Below are 23,066 nucleotides of genomic sequence, written 5' to 3' on the forward strand. Positions count from 1 at the left end.
ATTGTTTCCAAGGCAAAAGACAGCGAGGAATGGAGAAAGCCGATCAACAGATCTTGTGTGGTGCCCCAACGGTTAAAAAAAACTAAGGGATAGGTGAAGGTGGGACGAAAGTGAAACAAAACAGGATGAAACTAGAACAATGAAATGAAGGGAGATAAAATATCTGAAAAGGAGAAGTTTGTAGGCAATTTAAAATAGGAAATTTAAAAACTAATCTTCAAAAATTGTACTTAACTGATTGTCTTATGGGGATACACTAAAATACTGTCAGTTTCCATTGAGATATAATGTTTCAAAAGTCTTAGATCGAAATGATTCATGTCTGTTGATCTTAATCATCTTATGTACATTTAAATAGATTGATTACCTAGATCTTTCTAGATTATATATCAAAAATTGCAAAATCCTATACTCTTAAGCGAGCTATTCCCATGAATTATAGTAATCCTTTAGGAAGAACTATCTTTGCTTTATTTCTGCTAAAGAACAGTCCGAAGGGGACGACCCTTTCCACAATTAAGCTCTTAACTCTTATATAGGCATATGTTTTGGTCCCATTGTATCAGATACGTCAGGCTTGAATCAATGGAAAGTTTGATATTTATTGTTTGTTTGTTTGTATTTTGTACTAGAATGGAATAACGCTCACTCCTTATTCGTTGGTCCGTGACTCAAAGAAACCAAATACTTTTTGCTCTGCTCCTCTCAGGATTGTTGGTAAAATGTTTGACATGTTTCGAATGTTCCTTCAGAGTTGAACATTTCTACTGCCCAGGCCAAACCTCCCGCAGGACGACGGGGGATGGCAGCGGGCAGGGTGTGAACCCGAGACCATCGAGACGACCGAACGACAGTCCAGCGCGCATACCGCACGACCAGGCAGTTATCAGTAATTGAATAATCTATCGGCTTCTCGGATAGATCTAGATGTAAATCTGGGTCTAAGAACTACTTGTAAATGGTCTATAATGCTACCTTAAATACTATTTGTTTACGAAAATGTTTGCTATGTTTTAAAATAAAAAATACAACATTCGTACAGCTGAAACAAAAAAAAAATCATATTTTTATTGACTGCATTTCGAAATAAAACTTTTAGGGAAATGACTTTGAATCAAAGTTTATTTTTTGTTTAAGTGTCCAAATTACATTTCCTAAAATCTACGATTATAAGTGTGGTTACTGTTATTTAAAACATCTCCACGGCTGAAAGAGTTAACTCTTCGGGGTATCGATACAATAGTGTCAATGACTGAGAACCGTAATGTTACACAGCTGCAGTACCACGGTTGGTGGTAGTAGTAGATTATTGATGACCCCCCGGACTCGATGGAAACAATGCCCTGTCCTGGCGGCGCCCGGTCTACGGAGGCGTCGATTGATTGAGTCCAGACCACAATTTTCCATCCAGCAATAAAACCTTCTTTTCTCACACCGCCGGGCGGCACGCGCGCTACGCGAGCTTCGTGCGCGCCAGAAAAGAGGTCCGACTAGCGTCCCGCTTGAAGGAAAGGAAGAACTTCCACTACCGACTGGGAGGCGCGCTCTCACCGTCCCAGACTTCACAGGAAAACTTCAGACTTCATGTTTGTGTAGTTTTTATTTAAATTTTTTTCTTTTAAAAATCTTTATCAAACTTTTTTTTTTATCCTTTATTGTTTTGAGTGATTTCTGAATACACACGTGGGATGTTAAAGGATATATTAGTTTCTTTGGATACATGAAAATTCTTTGGATACTTGAAAAAAAAAATCATCAGTTCAAATGTTTTGTAGGTGGTGATTGGATTTTTTTTCCCTTTCCTAGAAATTTTAGTTGAAATATAATATTGTAAATCTGTTTTTTTGGTGTATAGGGTGTTTGAATAAACATGTGATCCCTGGACTAAACATTACTTTATAGAGTAGACTTTGTTTATAAGGATTCTTCCACCTGCTTATGGCAAGGTAAGTTGTTTTTTTTTGTTAGTATGTACTTAAATACACAATGGAAATACTCAAAGGAAAGTCTGATAATAAATGCTTTTGGTTGCCATAGAAACAGCAATTGTTTGTAAAGACCATATGCTGTTAAGGTAAACACAAATTCATCTTTCCATAAGTTAAGTAAAAAAAAAATCTTACTAAGAGAATACTTTTACGAGCTAATGGTCAAAACGACATTTTCCTTGCATGAAAGAATTTAAAAAAAATGTATCTTAATGTTCTTAGATATATATTCTGTATTTGTTAGTTTTCATACAGATAGAAAGATAAGTTAGATAGATAGATAGATAGATAGATAGATAGATAGATAGATAGATAGATAGATAGATAGATAGATAGATAGATGGATGGATGGATGGATGGATGGATGGATGGATGGATGGATGGATGGATGGATGGATGGATGGATGGATGGATAGATAGATAGATAGATAGATAGATAGATAGATAGATAGATAGATAGATAGATAGATAGATAGATAACCTGGCCAATCACATTATTACAATGTAATGTGTTTATGTACACACACACACACAAACCTATCTCATTAAACATATCAGCCTTACACGTGACGAAAAAACAACACTAGTCCTTCTCGTACGCAAGCCTATATAAATACGTAACACACATTATCAGCTTAACTCAGTCTCTATTCCAATTCCAGGCATTTTAAGTGAACAACAGCAGTTAATTGATAAAACACGCACACAAATACACACACACACACACACCTATAGCCGACGTGCTCACCCATTTTTTGATTTCTAGAATGCGCTCATGCGATGCTGCTGTGGAAGAAACGTTTTTGTGACTACAAGTTGCCGAGTATAAATGGAATATCGATACCGACTTCATTAAGTTAATGCACTGCATTCCGAGTCACTGGTATTCAATGGGGAGCCGGCGGTATCGATTATGTCGTCATAAATATATAATTAGTTTGTGGAATTTAAATATAACTGTTTACGTGAGAAAGTTTTTAAAAAAAGTACACACAAATATATTTACACACATACACACAAACGTACATATAGACATCTACACCCAAACATATATACAATCATAGACACAAACAGAAATACACATATACAAACATATACACAGATGCTTAAACATATATGAGCACATACGCTCAAGCATACATACACACTTTCATAGATACACACAAACTTATGTATAGAGTTCAGGCACCATAAAAATACTTGCAAACATATTAGTATGTTTTATGTACTTAATTAACTCACGTGTGTACATGCATATAAACATACATTAAAATATACATACACCCTTACTTGCAAACATACTTACATACACACAACAGAACAGACAAAAGTCTGTCTGACAGACATGACAGGCTTACAAAAAAATACCGATGAACAAGCGTATAAATCTAGACTCACACATTGGCTAAAAGAAGGACGGATAGATCGGAAGACAGACGCGCGGACAGACAGTTCTACAACCAAACCCAACACCGCTACTAAATGACCAGCAGACATTCACACATACAGACACATACAACCACCAGCTGACACCGACACGCTCCACCCACAAAACGCACAGACTTTCACACACACGCGCATATCCTCACAACGAGGCTAATTAAAAATTAATTTGTTTATCTTGACAATCACTCAGGAAATATGTAGGGGTTTTTTTAGTTGGTTTTTTTTTTTTAATTTTTTTTTTCAACTGCAGTTAGTCGTTAATAAATTCCAATTCAATCGTCTGCTGTTCAATTATAACTCACCGATTGGGTTTAGATGAATTGATTCGATTTTTTAAACGAGGAGGACTTCAAAAAGTTATTGGCCCTAGTCCAGACAGTTGTGGCCCTAATTCAGACAGTTGTGGCCCTAGTCCAGACAGTTGTGGCCCTAGTCGAGACATTTGTTGCCTTAGTCGTAACAAATGCTGTGGTAGTCGAGTCTTTTATAGCGATTTTGTGGCCCACAATTTATCTATTGTCAAAACTTTTGAATGAGAAGACTTTTGGTGCTGGGAGTCAAAGACTTACAAGATATGAATGGGACTACAAAATTTGCCAAAACGACGTTAAGGTTCAGCTTATAACAACTTGGCTCTTCAGCATTTGATTGGTTCAAAAAGATATTGATGACAAAAATATACATTGGTTTTTGTTGGTTATATTTATGCAGATTTATTACATGTCCGCTAATCGTTTCTACGTCATATTCCTGCTTCCCGCCATTGACCTAGTTTTTTCTTTTCCTGATAGTAATCTGGCATGCGTCGCGTGATTTGTTTCATAAAATCACGTGTTACTGGTGTGCCACTAGTGTCATGAAAAAAAAAAATGGAAAAAAATCCAATGATGTGTGACATCGTGTCAGCTGACATGACATTTACGGACGAGGTCACATCTGGGAACTATTTTCCAAGCGGAAAGTTCCAGTCGTGTCAGCACACAGATAATGCGTTTCTTGTAAACGTGTGCATGTAGGGCGTATGGATACGAAGCATAGTGGGATAAGCAATACAACAAAAATTACTCTCGATTCTAATTTGCGATTCCAAAGCCTGTCTGCTGGCTAATTCAAATGTCGCGCCTTTTCTGTAGGATGTCGGCAGAGAATTCTTTTCTTAGAGTTGTTGGTGGTCTAAGCCTCCTGCGGGGACATTTCAGACATTTCGTTCACCGACAAATCGTTCACGACTTTATTTTTTTTGTTTACGCGACAATTCGTTCACCAGACATTTCGTTCACCCGACAATTCGTTCACGCGACTATTCGTTCATCCGACATATCGCTCACCGACAACTTGCTCACAGACAACTTGTTCACCGACAACTTGTTCACCGACAGTTGGTTCACGACAAATCGTTTACACGACAAATCGCTCACTGACAGTTCGTTCACCGACAATTTGTTCACCGACAAATTGTTCACCGACAAATGGTTCACTGGATAGTAACATATTGTTAATATTATATATTTTCGTAGCGTGTTTAATTTGTTTAATTTGCCTAATTCATAAAGCGCTGGTTATGAGTGTGTATGTGTTTCGTGTGTGTATGTTGTTCGTATTTGCATCTATAATGTTATTGTTACAGAAGTTACGCTGAGGTTGTCAATTGTAGTCAAACTGAATTTCCATTTTGATTGGATCAATAAAATGTAACTTATCTCTTATCTTATCTCTTATCTTATCTTATCAGACGTCTATTTCTTGTTTAATTCTGCCATCAAAGTTTTCAATAATTATCAAGAAAAAAAGTTACTGCCTATCTCCAGCGACTTCTATGATGGTCAGTGATTGAACTCTCTAAACACGTGCGTGTATGATGGTCAGTGATTCAGCTTCTCAAACACTTGTTGAGAAATACGAACGGGAATTCTTGACTAGGTTTGCTGCCTCAATAGACTTTTGCTGTTATTGTAGTCTTACGCTGTTATGCTAAACATCAGGCTGCAGTGGAATTCAACTGAAAAACTTTTTTTCATAATTTCAAAAGTTGTCTTACTCTAAAAAGTAAGTCCGGGAGGAGAATATCTGCTAGATCTCAGAGGTACTGCAAGTCTGAATTAAGCACCAAACAATAGGACAAAATACGAGCGAGATTGCTCTGTCTGGCGGGGCGGAAAAAGAATCTGACACTAGCAGTAGATGGCTCTCTCGATAATGTCTTGGGAAAACAGAGTCTTGGATTTATTTAGCTTTATGTTGGCCTGAAACAAGTTGTTTTTTTTCTTTTTGGCTCTTGTTTTAATGTACTGTACGGACTGGCTTCTTCCTCTTCTTCCTCCTCTTCTTCTTCTTCTTCTTCCTCTTCTTCTTCTTCCTCTTCTTCTTCTTCTTCTCTCTCTCTCTCTCTTTGCTACTGACGACACTATAAAAAAAACGAGCTTTCAACAAATGACTACATGTTTTTCTTTTTCGTTTTAGGTCATGGTTAGGTCATGGTTAGGTCATAGTTAGGTCCTAGTTCTTATTGTCGTGGGAAACTAAACTTGATATTATAAGCCAATGCAGGTGCATGTGAGTTCAATGATACACACACTTCAAGACAGTCACGTCTCTATTTGAACTATCTTTATCTGTTTTAGAACAGTTACTAACACCGGAAGAAACCAATACGGACACAATAAGTGTGAAAATAATATTTTGTATGCACCATTCTCTACGTTTCACAAAACTTATCAAAGAGGACGGGAGGAGAGCCCTTGGAAACATGAACCAATAGATGAGTAGATAAGTCAGAATATATTTTTATTCCTTAAATATGCTTCTCCCTCATTCGCCCATCCACCTCTATACAAAAAAACAATTGTAACTACGCTCCTGAAGATTGTGTTGAATATACCTGCGATATATATCTGGGTCAGTGAGCCATTGTTTTACCAGCGGCCCTGCTTGTCTCAAATCCCAAGTAAAAACATGTGTTTCGTAGACCTGGGGGGGGGGGAGTGATGGAGGGGATCTTATTAGCTGGCTATAAAACATTAGGATAGGAACGATAACTCACTATACCATTCTGTACAATTCTCGCTCCCCCTCCCCAGTTCCCCGCCTCTCCTCTCCCCCCTATTCGGCGCAATAGTTTTATTAAATTATCCCTGGCAAAGATGGCTGAGTGAGAAAGGGGACCTGGTGTGGAGGGCGGGGGGATGTAAGGGGCAAGCCAGAGAGTTTTCTTTGATGGTTGTTGAGTATGACTTTTAAATGGGCGCTGGTTTGATGGATAGAGAACTATGCAGACAGACGGACAGACAATGACCGACGTTATGAATAGATAGATAGACAGGAAGATAGATAAAAATATACTAAAGACGAGAGAGAAGAGATTGAGAACGCTCGAAAAGGAGAGAAAGAGAAACAGAGCGAGAGAAAGAAAGAAAAAAAGAGAAAAGTTCAGTGTACCTTAGAGAGAACAGTATCAAAACAATAAACCACCCAACAACTGTGGAACATTAAAAATGAGGAACAATAGATCTGTGATACGAGCAACGAAACAATTAGACAAAGAGATTCTGCAGTGGAATGAATGGGTTATCGAAGTGGATTAGTTTAGGAAAGAGGGTTCAAGGCCGGAGCAGCAGCTGCTCTATTAGCCTATTAGTGATATGATATCTTGTAACTCAAATCCTCGCCTGCAAATCGGTTTTTTTTTTCTCGTTTTTTGTTTAGCTAATGACAGGCTTATCCGAAAGTGATAAGAACAAATTGAAGGCATGTGATAAGTGATTATCATTTCTTTTTATGAAGTACTTTTGTTTCGCTTTTATATCTTTCTTTTGTCCAAAGGGGTTTTTACTCTTTGTCTTTCTCTGTAACTCTCCGTCAGTCTGTCTCGTCTGTCTTTCATTCATCTGTTTCAGTGTCTGTTTCTGTCTCATTCTCTCTCTCTCTCTCTCTCTCTCTCTATATATATATATATATATATATATATATATATATATATATATATATGCCTGCTTGCATCTTTCTCTTTTTCTCGCTTACTCTCTCTCTCTCTCAGTAAATAATACTGTGTAAAACTTCTAAGGATGACTTTATAAATAGCTTTTTGGTATATCCGGTTCTCGAAATACGGTCAAAATGGTGACCTATATATGTTGCAAAGCCTATAATATTTAATTCTTGTTTCTCTCTCTCTCTCTCTCTCCCTATCTCTTTCTCTCTCTCTCTCTCTTTAAACTAGATTTTCTAGCTTTTTTTACTTTTCTAAGGTTTTAAATTATATTAACACTAGATATAAACAGATTTCATAGAATAGAGTATAAAGTTTCAACATCACTTTCAACTATTCCATTCAGTTTTCTAAATTTAGAGCCCTCCTTTGTTATAGCCATATTTTTGATATTTTGCTCTTTTGATAAATATATCCGAGAGATCCTACCAGAACAATAAATATAAAATGGTTTAGTGGAATAATGACAGATTGTGAAACATTTCAATTCTTACAGCCAACACACTTGGTTTCTCTTACAAGACTTTACAAGAGCCTGTTTGGCTCCGTATCGGTCGCGGGCGCATCGAATCCCTTCGCGCCAGAGTTGCACGCCACTTTGCGTTACCCCCCAAAGTTTTAACAGACTAAAGGAAAGGTGATGGTCAAGATGCATGATATTTTGTTTTTAATAAAGAGATAAAAGGGGACAATTAAAGCAATTAAAACCGAATGAAAACAAAATTGGTTTATTGAACTTGTTCCAAAATGCTAATTTATGTTAAATTGACTATCCAAATGAAAGACTAGAGCCCTAAAGTCAAGATCTAGACTAACACCACAACTACACCTGTTAACCTGCTTGATTTACCCTTAGGAAATATCAACCCATTTTACTGTCTACCCTACTGCTGTGTACCCTACTGCTGTGTACCCTACTGCTTTTCCCCAATCCCCCCCTCTCCCTTCATTTTTACTCAAATCGCCAATTTGTGACCAGCTTTCTCGACTCTAGCTTCCGGCGACCTTCAAATGAATGACCTTGAATGGCATTGACAAGCTCAGTTCTGCTGGGATTTAAAAGGGCTGTGGTGAAAATCACTTTGGATTTAAACTGAAAGATGGGGGGCTATTTTTCTTTTTTTTTTTGTTTCGCAGACGATCATTTTAGATGGTCTCGAGTAAGTTGAAGGATTCAGGGCAGATGATTGGTGTCTCTAGAGATTTCTTTCAGTGACATCCAAGGTGTGGGCTGAGTTATTGACCAAAAAGTTTTGGCGTAGGACGCGCAATTTCTGTAATCAGCTGGTTCTCAAGATAAAGCACCAGAAGGTATAAGTTCCATCTTGCTAAATGTCGTCACAATGAAAGAACAAATATTTTCAGTTTTTACTACGGTGACTAAATCTAGGACATTCTGGGAAGTTCTGAATATTATTTAAGCTATCTCGACGTTAATATTCAATAATCTTTTAGTTACAGATAAACACACTAACTGGCTGCATGGTCTAGCGAGATACGCGCTGGACTGTAACTTGGTCGTTTCGATAGTTCCGGGTTCACACCCTGCCGGCGGCCATCCCCTAGTCAGAAATGTTTTTGGCCCAAGGCCGAAAAATGTGGGGTACCGATACTTTAAGGAAACGTTTTTCATTGAAAAAAAATGGACAGTGGGATTCGTTTGGGTTAGTCACGAAAGTCATTGCACCCTAACCCTCCCCCAACTTGACAATAAAGCTGTTGAGCAATAAACAATTGAAACACACATATAGTGCTCGATTTGCCTTTAGGCATCATACTCTAGAGCTTAAGGCCCCAAATATTGTTTTGAAGAAAAGGCAAAGGAATAGGTTCTCCTTTCCCTTTGTGGTCTATAGGGCTGATGATGTAAAGAGAATCTGTTTCTGTGGTCTGTTTCTGGGACACAAGGGTGTCGACAGGGTGGCCAGTACAACGACCAACCGCCTTTACTTTTCCCCACGTAACGTCACGTACCCATTAAAGCTGGGTGTATTCTGAGGCGCCCAAAGATCCTGAAATTACAAATCCCAGTCTTCACCAGGATTCGAACCCGGGACCTTCGGTTCGGAAGCCAAGCGCCTTACCTCGCAGCCACCGCACCTCCTGTGGTGATTATAAGGGGGCCCCATATCTCAAATAGCTTAGGGCACTGTCAAGTCTAAATCCGGCCCTGCACAAACTAGGGACATGGAGCATGATGTGGTGTACTAAGAATCGGCGTTATAAATCCTCCACCCACCCTCCCTTTCTTTCTGAACCCTTTGACGCACGTGTTTGTTGTTTAATTCTTTTATCCTCTTTCAGTGACGGGACATAACTCTTGATCCTTGTTACCTGCTGATGTTACCATCGGGTATTATCTGCCCCTGACTAGAGCTCTTCTTTTCCGCTCATGTCCTCCACCAACACAAGATTATTTATTTATAGCACTTCTCCCCATCCCGGAAGTCAAGGGAAATGGTAACAAGGAAAGTGTAAACGTGAAGTTTGGACAACCGAATCCCCCAAACACCCAGAGCCAACCGAGAGACCTCTTCGTCAGACACGCGTACCCTTGGGGGCAGTCACTAAAATCAAATTCTTACAGTTATAATAGTTACAAAGATGTGCTTTATAAAAATAAGGTAAAAATTAGGTCATGCTTTATTAACACTCATAGTTTCAACCATCGGAAAAAAAATGTTATTATTAATAGAATTCTTCTATTCCAAACTCTGGTTCTAGTCATTCAGGGGAAAGAAATGTTTCTGTTTTCTTCAACCCTCTTCCAGATCTTACAATAACAACTATGAAAGGAAGACCCTGTTTCTACTGACCAGGAAATGCCTCCCCCCTCTCCCCTCAAGACGCCAACATTTCATCTGCTTATCTTAGCCATGAAGATAACATGCGGGAACGCTTGACCGATGCAAATCGTGCATCCGACACTCGTGTTGGAGAATGCACTCTCTGTACAGCTGGGGAATGTGCTAGTAGAACTTTGCAGGAGCCAGAGTGATTCTAAGAGAGAAGAGCCTAGTTCTCAACCCTATTTGTTTGAGGGTAACATCTGAGAATGTTGAGGACTTTTCATTAAGTCTAACTTGATTTAGTTTAGGGGACAAATTGTCTATGGCAGTGTTGGGTCATGAGTATTCAGAGAATGAGAAAAGAGGCAAAGCTGAGAGAAACTAAAGAGAAAACAATAAATAAACATATTTATAAAACTTATTAAAAGTTTGCTTGCAGACTGACATAAAATTATAGTGACATTAATTATTCAACATCGGTCCATGTGGGAATATAATGAAGAAGTATGTACCCAATCCGAAGATTCTAACATATAGAATGTGTTGCCTTCATGTGTCTGTTTATATTTAGACAAACCTGTTTTCGAGGTAGTCAACCTAATAAAAAAAACTTCATAACAACGAAACACGTGCAGACATGGTTGCTATTACTATGCAATAACAAGCTTGTTTCAAGTGTTCAATATTTGCACTGTTAGTCCTGACTACTGATGACATTCTGTAGCTATTACTCTATACCAGGGGTTCTCAACCTGTAGATCGCGATCCCATTGGGGGTCGAATGACGATTTGTCAGGGGTCGCCTAAGACCATCGAAAATATGGATTGTTCTTCTCTATTCTTCTATTGTGTGTGGAGGGGGTCGCTGCAGAGTGGGGGATTGCAAAAAAGGGGTCGCCGAGCTTAAAAGGTTGAGAACCGCTGCTCTATACGTTCAACAGAATTATTTCAAATAGGCCTACATTACAAAGTACAGCAATTGAGCAATGCGAAGACTTTAGTCCCTTTTAGAAGGCAGAACATCCAAGCAATGTATATTCTCAATGTGGTATATTACAGGAGTCTGGGAAAACCCGATGTTAAATTTAGAACTCAATTTCGTTAGGGATAATAAAGCTTAATAATTGTATTAGAAGTCTGATAATCTATGGCACACGTGTGTTCTATGACGTCTGTTGTGTCGCTGTTCTAATGAATACCATGTTACACACGTTTTTTAAAGGTTCTATGTACAGCGACCATTACGATGCACGTATTGCAGTACAATAACTAGCCACGGGGACTGTTTATACGACCAGCGGTGGATGTTTGTTTTTAAGATTGAGCGATACTTTCACACTTTGGAAGAGTTATTTCTCCCACACATTGCCCATCTCACTCTGGAAGGACGGAGGAGTTGAGATGGGGGGTCATCCAATTAGCCAGTGGCTATTTTGGAAAGGCGCACTCAAGGAAAAAAAAAAGGGTGAGGGTAAGAATAGCCCTGAGGCCTGGAGGAAACCGTTGGAGAGATAAAGGATGACCAGGTCAGCGTGCAGGTGGCATGAAGATTCGGATATAAACAAGCTTCACCATATCGTGAGCATGTATTTGACAGGCTTAAGAGTTGAATGTCTAAGGACTCGTGTCCTGTAAAAACAACGCAAACTAATTAAAGAGCTTATCACGAAAGCTAGACAAGCTAAACAAACTGATCATGAATGAAAGTTACCAGGTGATGGTGTGTTAAGATCATGAGCTTGTGATGGGTTAGGCTGACATGAGTAAAACGTAAAATTACCATACAATTATACAAGTGGAGTACTGAAAGGGGGCAGCCTCCCCGGGTGCCCAAGCCTAGGATGCGCCAAAAATGTATATAAAACACTTCATAGTATATATATATAAATATATATATATATATATCACTAAGTCCAAGAAACGAACATGAATAGTCAGACAAACCATTACACAGATTTCTACAGATATATAAGTTTTGTATTGCTGACTTCTTTAGCTAATATGGATTACGTATACTATTAAATGGTTAGGGGGGGGGAGCCAATAGGGGCGCCTAAAACCCTCAGCATTGCAATCACGTGTAAACCAATCAAGAATATACTTGATGGAACTATAGGTATGTCTTAAGGAAACTGTTTTTCCTTTATATTTCAGTTTGGTTGTATGTAATGCGCTCTGGACTGTCGTCTTGATGGTACCGGGTTCAAACCCTACCCATCGCCATCTCTCGCTGCCCTGCGGGAGGCTCGAGCTAGGAGTTAATAAACTAATAAATTCAGGAGGAACGCGTGAAACATGTCAAACAAAGCAATTCAATAATTGTATTCAAAGTATTTCATTCATTCAGAAGTAAAGCGCGTGCGTGGTCAGATGCTCAGATACTTTGAACCCAATGTGGTGAATGTGGTGAATGTGGTGAATGTGGTCTTATCGAGGACCGATGGTGTCCAAGATTATTATTTGATCAATGAGCAGTGTTGCTCTGGAAATGTTTGGTCTTTGTCTAGTAGGTCTGCCGCCCACCTGTGTGTGAGTGTGTGCATGCTTGTGTGAGTAGGAAATAAATCTTGGCCTTTACTTCGTTACGTTATTGTAAGACCCCGGTAAGGGGGGAGGGGAATACGAGTATAGTTTGTGTGCACGTGCGTGAAACGTCGAGTACCTATTCTAGGTGATTTACACACACACGCGCTTGAAGCGACTCAAGGAGACATACACATAGGCATACATAAAACAATAGAAGGATCTTAAGCTAAAAATGTCAGAAATCGGTAATAGCTTTAAGAGAAGGATTATAATCAAAGATGTCAAAAATCTGTATGCGCTGTGAAAGAAAGATTATAAGCAAAGATGCTCTGTGAAAGAAAGATTATAAGCAAAGATGTTCTGTGAAAGAAAGATTATAAGCAAAGATGTTCTGTGAAAGAAAGATTATAAGCGAAGATGTTCTGTGAAAGAAAGATTATCAACAATGTAAGAGAAATATTACATGGGAAGATATTAAAAATTTGTAAGCGCTGTAAGAGACAGTGTAAAACTCTTAAAAGCTATTTCATCTTCTAAAACTAACAACTTCTCTGTGTGTGTGTGTGTGTCACTCTCTCTGTCTCTCTGTCTTTCTCTCGCTCTCTCTCCTTTTTTCTTTTCTTATTTCCTTCTCTTTCCTTCTCTCGTTCGCTAACGTGCAAGCTATCAGCTGAGACAAGAGAAGAATGAATTGGGGTGAAAGGTCGCCGAGGATGGCGATGCTGGGAGGTAGGAGAGAGAAAGGGAAGGAAATGGAAAAGAGTCACAAGAGACCATGCACGTGCAGATCCCTATTAAGAACCAGGTCCCCGTTGACTGGGGTACTCACGTCTGTAAAGTAATGATATAATTTAGCGGAGCCTGTGGATGGAATGAGCCACAGACGTACAGGAGCCAGAAGTTAATAATTGTGTAAGCAAAGCCAAAGTGTTCCGTGCAGTACACAAGGCGCGTAGACGTCTTATTCAGGGGCATATACGGACGTCTTATTCAGAAACAGACGTCTTTTTCAGAAGCTTGTTACATACGTCTTTTCAGGCGCGTAATTTTTAATACGGTCTTTTTTGGTTATTAGTGCATTACAAACGTCTTATTATGGGACGCATTATAGTCGTCTTCTTTGGAACGTATCAGTTGACGCCTTATTCAGAATGTATCCATCGATTTCTTATTGAGAGCTTATAACTAAACGTCTTATTCAGAACTTATCAATAGACGAATTGTTCAGAATGTATCAATAGGCGTCCTATTTAGAATGTATCAATAGACGTCTTATTTAGAATGTATCAATAGACGTCCTATTCAGGAGTGTAGAAATAAAAGCCCTTTTAGAATGCACCGGCTTCACAGATTTGTAACAACTCAGTTAAAGCTTGATGCGGTCATTTTTAATGGTGCGTAATATTCATTCGGACAGTACATGGTCATTCACCCAGCGTAGTTATGAAAGGAACATGCATCGAACATGGTTCTAATTTCTCAGTAAGCAGAACTTTGACACCGTTCTTCTGAGTACTGCTACGTAATGAGACACTTAGACGACTCTCTGACCTTTTTTTTTAAATTTACCCGAGCTTCAGAATTGAAGACAGCACACACCGGAATTTTCGCTTGGTCATTTTTTTGTTTTAGTCACTCTGAGATAAATGAAAGTCATAACTATGACAATCATGTGCTTTAACAATGTCAGATGTCTCAAGAAACTTTATGGCCTCTTCCTTTCAAACGTTCAACATTTATAATGAAATGTTTGCATGTCTCGTAGATTCATATCTATCCGAGAAAATTGAGTAAGCGATACTTTAAATAAAAATCGAAGGATGACTTTTATAAATGGAGTCAAATCTATTTTTTTTAAAGTTACTTTTTTATGTATCCGTTGCTCAGACTACAAAAGAAGTGTTAAACTAGATATAAATATTGCAAAGCATATAATATTTGTGTCACTTCTTTACACTACAGCAGTGGTTCCCAAAATATTTTTTTTAACGGAACCTTTCGCACATTGTGAGCATTTAGTCTCATTTGCCAATTTTTTTTAGAGAGGTTAATTCACTTGGTGGCCTGCTAGATAATTGTTTCAGTAGTCCGTGGGTCAGGCCTCGCGGAATACTGGGTTTCCGTGGAACACAGTTTGGGGAACACTGCTCTCTACAGACTCACATTTATTATAGTTACAATATAGCTCTCATTTTATAGTTGGAAACTGATCTTTTAAAATGGTATATTTTTTTATTGTTTTGTTTTGTTTTTTGTTTTTGTCAAGTTATTTCCCTCTACTCTTCTTCTTTTTATTTTCTTATGTTTTTTCTTAAGTTCCCATTACATCACCCCCACATTTTCCAGTATCACTTTCTCTTCTTTTTCCCCTTTATTGTGTGTTATCACTATGACAATTGAATAGAAACCGGATTTAAACATCAGAAATTTGAACAAAGAGTAGATTACTGCGATTAACTTAATTATGAAAAATACCCTATAGGAGAACTTTGTTCAACATGAAACATAACTTGTGATTGTATCTTGTGATTGTACTGCCAGGGAAAACACTTTTAAGCTTTCAAAAACTGCTAAACACAAACACACACAATCACTCAGACCAATTACATTTTTCAAATGCAGTTAGAGCGCCGAGTGGTTCGCCATCTTGTTTCAATCGAGAAACGTACACAGGGTGAAGATGAAAGAGAGGCTGACGTGGAAAGGTGTGCGGATGTAAAGTTAAACCATTTGTAGTAATAAGATAACTTTGGTTAAACTTAGTCCTACTGTTACGTTAAGACATGGAAATCTGTGTCCAGACTTGCTACGCAGACTTTTTTTTTCTAGTAAAATCTAATACAAGAACCAAATTTTTTTTTTTTACATAAACCGTGTTAAGGCTTTCTGATTCGTTCTTAGTACTGTTGTTTACAATCTTATATTATCCAATCTTATCTTTAACGGGTTTCAAACAAGGCAATCATATGCCGAACTGGGGGTCGAACACTTAGTGAGGTTTTGACAGTGTGTCGCATGAGGTTTGCGGGACATGTTCTCCGACAAAATGCACTACGCATACCAAGAGTTGCGATGACATGGAGGCCAATACGAGGAAAGCGCAAACAGGGACGTCCTCGTATAACTTGGCGCCACGCCTTCATGGATGACCTCAAAACAGTGGACACCAGGTGGGAGGAGGCTTCAGACATTGCCAGTGGCAGATAATTGTGGAGACAGCCTGCCTCCCAATGCGCCGAACGGCGCGGGAGGACCTAAGTCTAAGTAAGTAAGTAATAGCTATTATATTAATATTGTTATCCATAAGACTTAGAGGCTATGAATCTTGAGGGTGCAGTTCTAGAAGAGATACCTACTCCACCTGAGATATAAGCTTTTGAATTGCAATTGTTGATCATAACCCTAAGTTATTCAATTACAGCTTATATCAACTCTATTTGTCTGTCTGCCAGGTAAAAGGTTTGTACACGTTATTTCTCCCACACTCCCCCCTCCTCGCGCCTTTTCTTTTATAAATGCTTTTTATTGTTAGTCTAGATCTATTACAAGTTTAATTAACCGACTGATTTATATTTACATTTAAATAGTATTTTTACAATTTCTTTCTTTCGTACAAGGTATAATGTTAATTGTTATCAGTGAAAAAATATTTTTCTTATTAAGGTTTAAGAGTGCAACAAATAATAAAAGTTTCGTCTAAAGATTTAATATGCATTTTATAATGGTTTAAAAATAGGTAAAACGTTTGTAAAATTCTTACTAAATCTATATTTAAAATGATTTATAAAATGTGTAATGTATATATATTCCACTAGTTACATCCCTTTAATAAGCATGTGCATGCTCCCCATTGAAATTTATTGCCCAATTAAAAGAAAAGGGATTCTTTAATACACTGAACAATTACTACTTGAGGCTGTCACACAAGTTGCAGATGCTCGAGAGAAACCAAGCCTACGACGAACATGCTTAAAGTTTGAATGAGCCATTGAATTGTTATTTAAGAGATCCCCAATGTAAACTGGCAGACTTCAAGGACAAGTGTGGCAACGGAGAGGACTCAGCATATCCACAAAACTGAAAGTCTACAGTGCTGTAGTTCTCCCGTTACTCTTAAATGCATTAGAGTCCTGGACCCTATATTCCCGTTTCCCGCCACATCAAAAAGTTAAACTCCTTCCACCTGCACTGTCTAAGGAGTATCCATAAGGTGTGTTGGTCCGACCACATGCCAGACACAGACATCTTGAAGCTGTCTAACATGAACAGTATCAAAAAATGCGACAGGTCCCAACTGGAGTCCGCATGTCAGACAAACGCCTTCCCAAACGACTTCTGTGCGTGTAGCTTTGTGCAGAGAAGCGCTGGGAAGCACGAGCTCTCGATCGCTCCTCATGGCGTGAAGCTGTGAGTCTCGTGGTCTCGAGATTTGAAGCAAGAAGAGTGGCCAGGGCGAAAGAGCTCCGAACCAACAAAAAGCTGAGAGAAGAAGAAGGCCTATCTACAACTGACCAAACTACCCATGCCTCGCATACGGCTGGCTTTTTAAAACGAGGATTGGACTTTACAATCATCTTCTAGTCCATAGGGTATGAGAAATGTGCTTATCTTCGATCACGAAGGAGGAGCTATATAGATGAACAAATAATACCAACGATATTGCCAAACTTTGACTCAGGGTGCTGGCCAAATTTTGATTCAGGGTGAGGGTCAAACTTTGACTCAGGGTGCGGGCTAAACTTTGACTCAGGATGTCCTCGCCTAATTGATGAAGAGAAATAGTGCCCGATGTTTTTATGCCTTTAGCAAACGTACTAACTTTTTCTTGGACATTTCGATAAAGCTCCTCGCTATTGTTCCATGTTGATGCTTGCTTGTATTACGCACAACTGAATGGTCTTGCGTTTATTTTGCCCTTTTATTTATATCCAGTGATTTTTAAAAAAGGGTTTTAAATATTTCACGCTGAAATAGATTTTGATGATGACTATGATAATGATGATGATGGTGGTGGTGATGTCTCCTGCTGCCGAATGTAATGCTTGTCTATTTTATCCTGTTTGTGGATATTCAGAAAGCTACGTAAATAGAATACTATAGACATGTCGAGGATGTCTACAATTATAAGGACACGTCTCACTGCGTTGCACGTCACTTCTGCTTAGGAATGAAAATAAGTCTCCAGGTTTGACCAGGGCAAAGTAGCTACCAAAGTAACTACCAAAGTAACTACCAAAGAAACTACCAAAGTAACTACCAAAGGAACTACCAAACGTAGCTACTAAAGTAACTACTAAAGTAAATACCAAAGTAACTATTAAATTAACTACTAATTTAACTACTAAAGTAACTACTAAAGTAACTACTAAAGTAACTACTCTAAAGTAACTACTAAAGTAACTACTAAAGTAACTTCTAAAGTAACACTACTAAAGTAACTACTAAAGTAACTACTAAAGTAACTACTAAAGTAACTTCTAAAGTAACACTACTAAAGTAACTACTAAAGTAACTACTAAAGTAACTACTCTTAAGTAACTACTAAAGTAACTACTACGACCTAACTAACAAACAGAATAAATCAGGTCTTAATATTTCTTGATATTGTTATTGTTTCGTGCTGGAAGTGAACGCGTGAGCTCTCTACCTCGGCTCTATCTCCTCTGTATGTGTGCGACGTGTGAGTACAATTGCACACATGACCTTGACATGCGTAAACTGTTCTTCTCCTGAGTAGAGAGCGTACAGCGAAATAAAACAATCGGCTTCCCAACTCTCTCTCTCTCTCTCTCTCTCTCACTCACTCACTCACTCACTCACACCTAACACTACATCTAACTTTTACCTGACGTGGCTACCGATCCCGCAATGAACAAAGGATCAACATAAGCACGCGCAAGCACGCGTCAGTCTCCCCCCTCCCCTCCATTGCCAACTCCCATTTAAAGAGTTCCCCCTAAAGGCAGCAGACGTAGGTCCACGTCTACAGAAACAATCAGGATCTGGAACACATTGACCTTTCCCGCTCTATTTTTTTTTTTTGTCTTTCTTTTCCCAACCCTAGTGGTCCACTTTCCTGTTAAAACTAAATGTCCACTGGTCGATTCGAAGTTCAATCTTCTTAGCAACCTGTACGCTAAACAAATATGTCGTCTTCAAACTATCTAACTTTTGAAAACTTTTTCTTGAAATTAAAAATACCTTTACCAATGTTACTGTATTATTTTTAAAAATAATTTCAAAGGCACATTTCATATTTCATACGCTAGGACAAATTCTTACAAGTAACCATTTTTCCCTAGTGCATTTCAGGCACATTTCATGATCCATATCATGGGCGTAGCCAGGGGGGGTTCTTGGGGTTCAAACCCCCCCCCGAAATGAAATCCCCCCCTTGGGGGGGGGGGGGGAGTCGGAATTTAGTGACTGATTTTTTACTTTGATTTTGTTTATTTTAGGTGAGATTTTAATACTAAACCATCACTTGCCCTAGTACAACCAAAGGGGTTTTGAGTTTAAAACCCCCTACCAGGGGGGTTCGAGTTTAAAAACCCCTACCAGGGGGGTTCGAGTTTTAAAACCCCACCAGGGGGGTTCGAGTTTAAAACGCCTACCAGAGCGGTTCGAGTTTAAAAACCCCTACTAGGGGTTTTGAGTTTAAAACCCCCTACCAGGGGTTTTGAGTTTTAAACCCCCTACCTGGGGTTTTTGCAGTTAAATCCCCCTCTTCTATAAAACAAAACACAAAAAAAATGCAAACGAAAATCCCCTAATTCCAAGAGCACAGTTAAGGAAGATTTTGATTTTAAAACCCCGTCTAAAATTTACGATAAACCCCCTCTTTAATATAAAAAAAGCTAATTACAAACTCAAAATGTTATGAGCGTAGCTAAATGGGGTTTGACTCAGTTTTGAGTTTAAACTGAAGGTTTGAAGGTAAAAAATACCTCTTTTTAATAATAAAAAAAAAGAAAATTATACACTAAAAATGTTATGAGTGTAGTCTATGGGGTTTTGAGTTTAAACTCCCCTCCAATGGAGTTTGAAGCTAAAAAGTACCTCTTCAATATAAATAAAAGAAAATTACTCACTCTAAAATATATGAGCGTAGTCAAAGGGGTTTTGAGTTTAAACCCCCCGCCATCTTCAGTGTAAGAAAAAAAGCAAATTACGCACTCAAAACGCTATGAGCGTTGCCGAAAGGGGTTTTGAGTTTAAACCCCCATTCAGAGGGGTTTGGTGCTAAAAATACATCTTCAATATAAAAAAAAAAGCAAATTACACACTAAAATTATTTGAGCGTAGCCAAGCCAATCGGGGGTTTTGGGTTTCTTCTTCAGATGGCTTTTTTTTAAAAGTTTAAAACCCCTCCAGATGGTTTTGAGTCTAAGATTTCCCTACAGAGCATTTTGAGGTGGAAAACCCCCAACAGAAGATTTTGTCGATAAAACTTCTCTTTTTCGATATAAAATCTAAAGCAAACTACAGTCACTTAATTCCAAGAGCGTATTCAAGAGAGGTTACACATTGTTACCAGTGGCAGGGCTCCGTTAATAAACTGCAGTGAATAGTCATCTACCGAAATCGAAAAACACTAAATATAGCTCAACAAAGATGGCTAAGACAGATTTCAGGAGTCAGTTATAGAGATCGGATCTAAATCAAGGAAATCCTATGCCTAACTGGGAGTCGACCCCTTAGTAAGATTGTGAGAGAACGACGCATGAGGTTTACGGGACATGTTCTCCGACAAAATTGAATTACGCATAAGAAGAGTTGCAATGATATCCTAGTACAACTTGACGCCACTCATTCATGGAGGCCCTCATAGTAGGTGGGAAGAGGCTTCAGACATTACCAGTGACAGATTTTTATGGAAACTGCATGACGTCAAATGCTCCGAAAGGCGTGGGAGGGTCTAAGTCAGTAAGAATAGCACATTAGGTTTTTGAAATAAAACTTTTTAATAGCATTAAAATGGACTGTAGATACCTCAGAATATGCATTTTGTTGGCTTTCAATACCAGAATAGTGCTTGGCGGCGGGGCTTCGCCCCGCGCTGGGGAGCTCTTGGTGCTCCCCCAGACCCCCTTGCTAGTAATGGCGGGGAGTCCACAATTTTATGGAAACAGCTTGATGGCAAATGCGCCGAACGACGAGGGAGGGTCTAAGTCAGTAAGAATAGCACATTAGGTTTTTGAAATAGAACATTTTAATAGCAGGAAAATGCACCTCAGAATATGCATTTTGTTGGTTTTCAATATCAGAAATAGTGCTTGGCGGCGGGGCTTCGCCCCGCTCTGGTGGAGCTCCTAGCGCTCCCCCAGACCCCTTTGCTAGTAATATCGGGGAATCTACAATTTTTTCACTAACTCTTGGAAGAACCTATTCTAGGGCACAATAAACGTCTTCCGAAAGAATGAAGGGTCAGAATGTAATAAAGATTATGTACACACACACACATAAATACATATAATTTTTTTTCCCGGGGGGGGGGGGGGATCGGAGGGGAGAAAAAAATTCACCCCCCCAAACCCCCCCCCCCCCCCCGAAAAAAAATCCTGGCTACGCCCATGATCCATATGTTAGGATAAATTACCCTAAGTAACATTTTTTTCCTACTGCCATTAAAGAATGGAATGGGTTGCCTGAATCAGCCAAGAAAGCCAACGACTTGGACGAGTTTAATTCTAATTAACATGTTTGAATATATCGTTACATGAAACGCTTAGGACATAATTATCTTCTTTTTTTGAGGTAACGTATGTGATTTATAAGATAAGATATGATGAGAAGAGAAGATAAGATAAGTGTTATGTAAAACTAAGAAAGATAATTGTACTTCTACAAATATATGAAAGCACTACAGAAGTGAAATAAACAATTAGCGGTCTAGAGCTTGTTGTTTTTGTTTTTTTCCTTTTCCAATAATAGCGCGCAAAGCGTAATAAAAAAACCTTAAGCGAAATTAAAACGAAACAAACAAAAACTGAGGTCATAAATTTTCTTCTGGCATGTCTTGTCTTTCAGTTGTTTCCCTTGCTTCCTAATGACTTGTGCAGGGGCGGCACTACAGCCGTGCTATTATCATCGCGCTCATCAATGCCACAGTACAGCCACAGCAGAAAAGGATGTCAAGAGATTCTTGGTGACAGAGAGAAGCAGCTCTCTAATGAAAGCACTTTTGTCCATCCCCCCCTTTTAGCTCCTCCTCTCTTTGTTCTTAAACGTAATGGACCTCATTGACCAATCGTAAACAAACCTCTCTTAAATCAAGTACTTCCACATCTTCTATATGCAACTTACGACGTAATTCAAATCAAACATGGATACCGTATTTTTTTGGGGTGTTTTATCCATGGACATCACGTGACCGTTCGTTGAGGTGAATGAGGTCCATTTTTTGTTCCGATTTGTCACCTGTCAAAGTTTGAGATTTTCAGCCTCTAATTTTTTTATTTAATTTTTTTTTTGTCCGTCAAGACTCCACCGCGGTTTTTTTTTTTTTTTTTTTTTTTGGGAGGGAGGGGGGGGAAATGAAGTTTAAACTCAAATAAACACACTACCCCATTCACTCTTCTTTTGGAAATTGAACTCTTCTTTTTCTAATCTTTATATTTTCTTTCAATTTTATATTCTACTCATAGAGTCCCGATTTCACCCGTGCCACACACTTTGTCACATCGATATGACTTATTCTGCATTATTCCTTTTTTTTCGTAGCCCAAAAAGACAAAATAAGTGTGTCCTTATGTTTTAATATCATTACTAATAGTTCCTCACTTTATTTTACTTTCCCAATGTACAATATCTATATCTGGGGCCCTGACCACGAGGAGTTCAATATCTACTGTTACATTACAAAACTGGACCTTCACTCGTTACAGGCTTGGCTACGTTTCTATTTCAAAGATGTGTTCCCACCACGCACCTATTCGAATTACAGGTAAATCTACACCTATGCCGAGGTGACGGATTTGGTGGAGAGAAAAAAAAAAAGTGAACAATACACCTGGGCCGTTACATTTACAATTATCGTGTGAGCCGGTAACTTGGCCCACTGGTGCACAGATCTGTGCATTCTTGACTGAGATGACTGATTTGGTAGACTGATTTGGAGAGGTGGGAGGGGTCAGGGAAACGTCGAACACTGAGCAACGAGACGTTTGATATAGATGGAGGTGATGCAAAGGAGAAAGCTAGGATAACTCTGGGTGCAGGGAGCTAGAAAGGGGGAGATTTCCAAAATGATACCCTGGTGCCACATTCTATGAACGTCAAAGTCCCTTTGGATTACCGGTAAAAGGTTCAACAGATGTAACCATTAGGATG

At 38.8% G+C, this 23,066-nt stretch overlaps 1 protein-coding gene across 12 annotated transcripts in view; it reads left to right on the forward strand.

Moving 5' to 3' along the window:
• Positions 1–1,512: 1,512 nt before the first annotated feature.
• Positions 1,513–23,066, forward strand: part of LOC106068869 (tyrosine-protein phosphatase Lar-like) — a 267,560-nt gene continuing 246,006 nt past the window's right edge. For 6 of the 12 annotated variants that reach the window (XM_056030094.1, XM_056030091.1, XM_056030096.1 and 3 more), the window contains exon 1: positions 1,549–1,946. The gene's annotated coding sequence lies outside the window, so the exon portion shown is untranslated. Of the gene's footprint in view, positions 1,947–23,066 lie in introns of all 12 variants that reach the window. The other 6 variants (XM_056030100.1, XM_056030103.1, XM_056030095.1 and 3 more) reach the window with 2 other exon arrangements.

The sequence above is a fragment of the Biomphalaria glabrata genome, chromosome 5, assembly GCF_947242115.1.
Source record: "Biomphalaria glabrata chromosome 5, xgBioGlab47.1, whole genome shotgun sequence".
NCBI classification, from domain to species: Eukaryota; Metazoa; Mollusca; class Gastropoda; family Planorbidae; genus Biomphalaria; species Biomphalaria glabrata.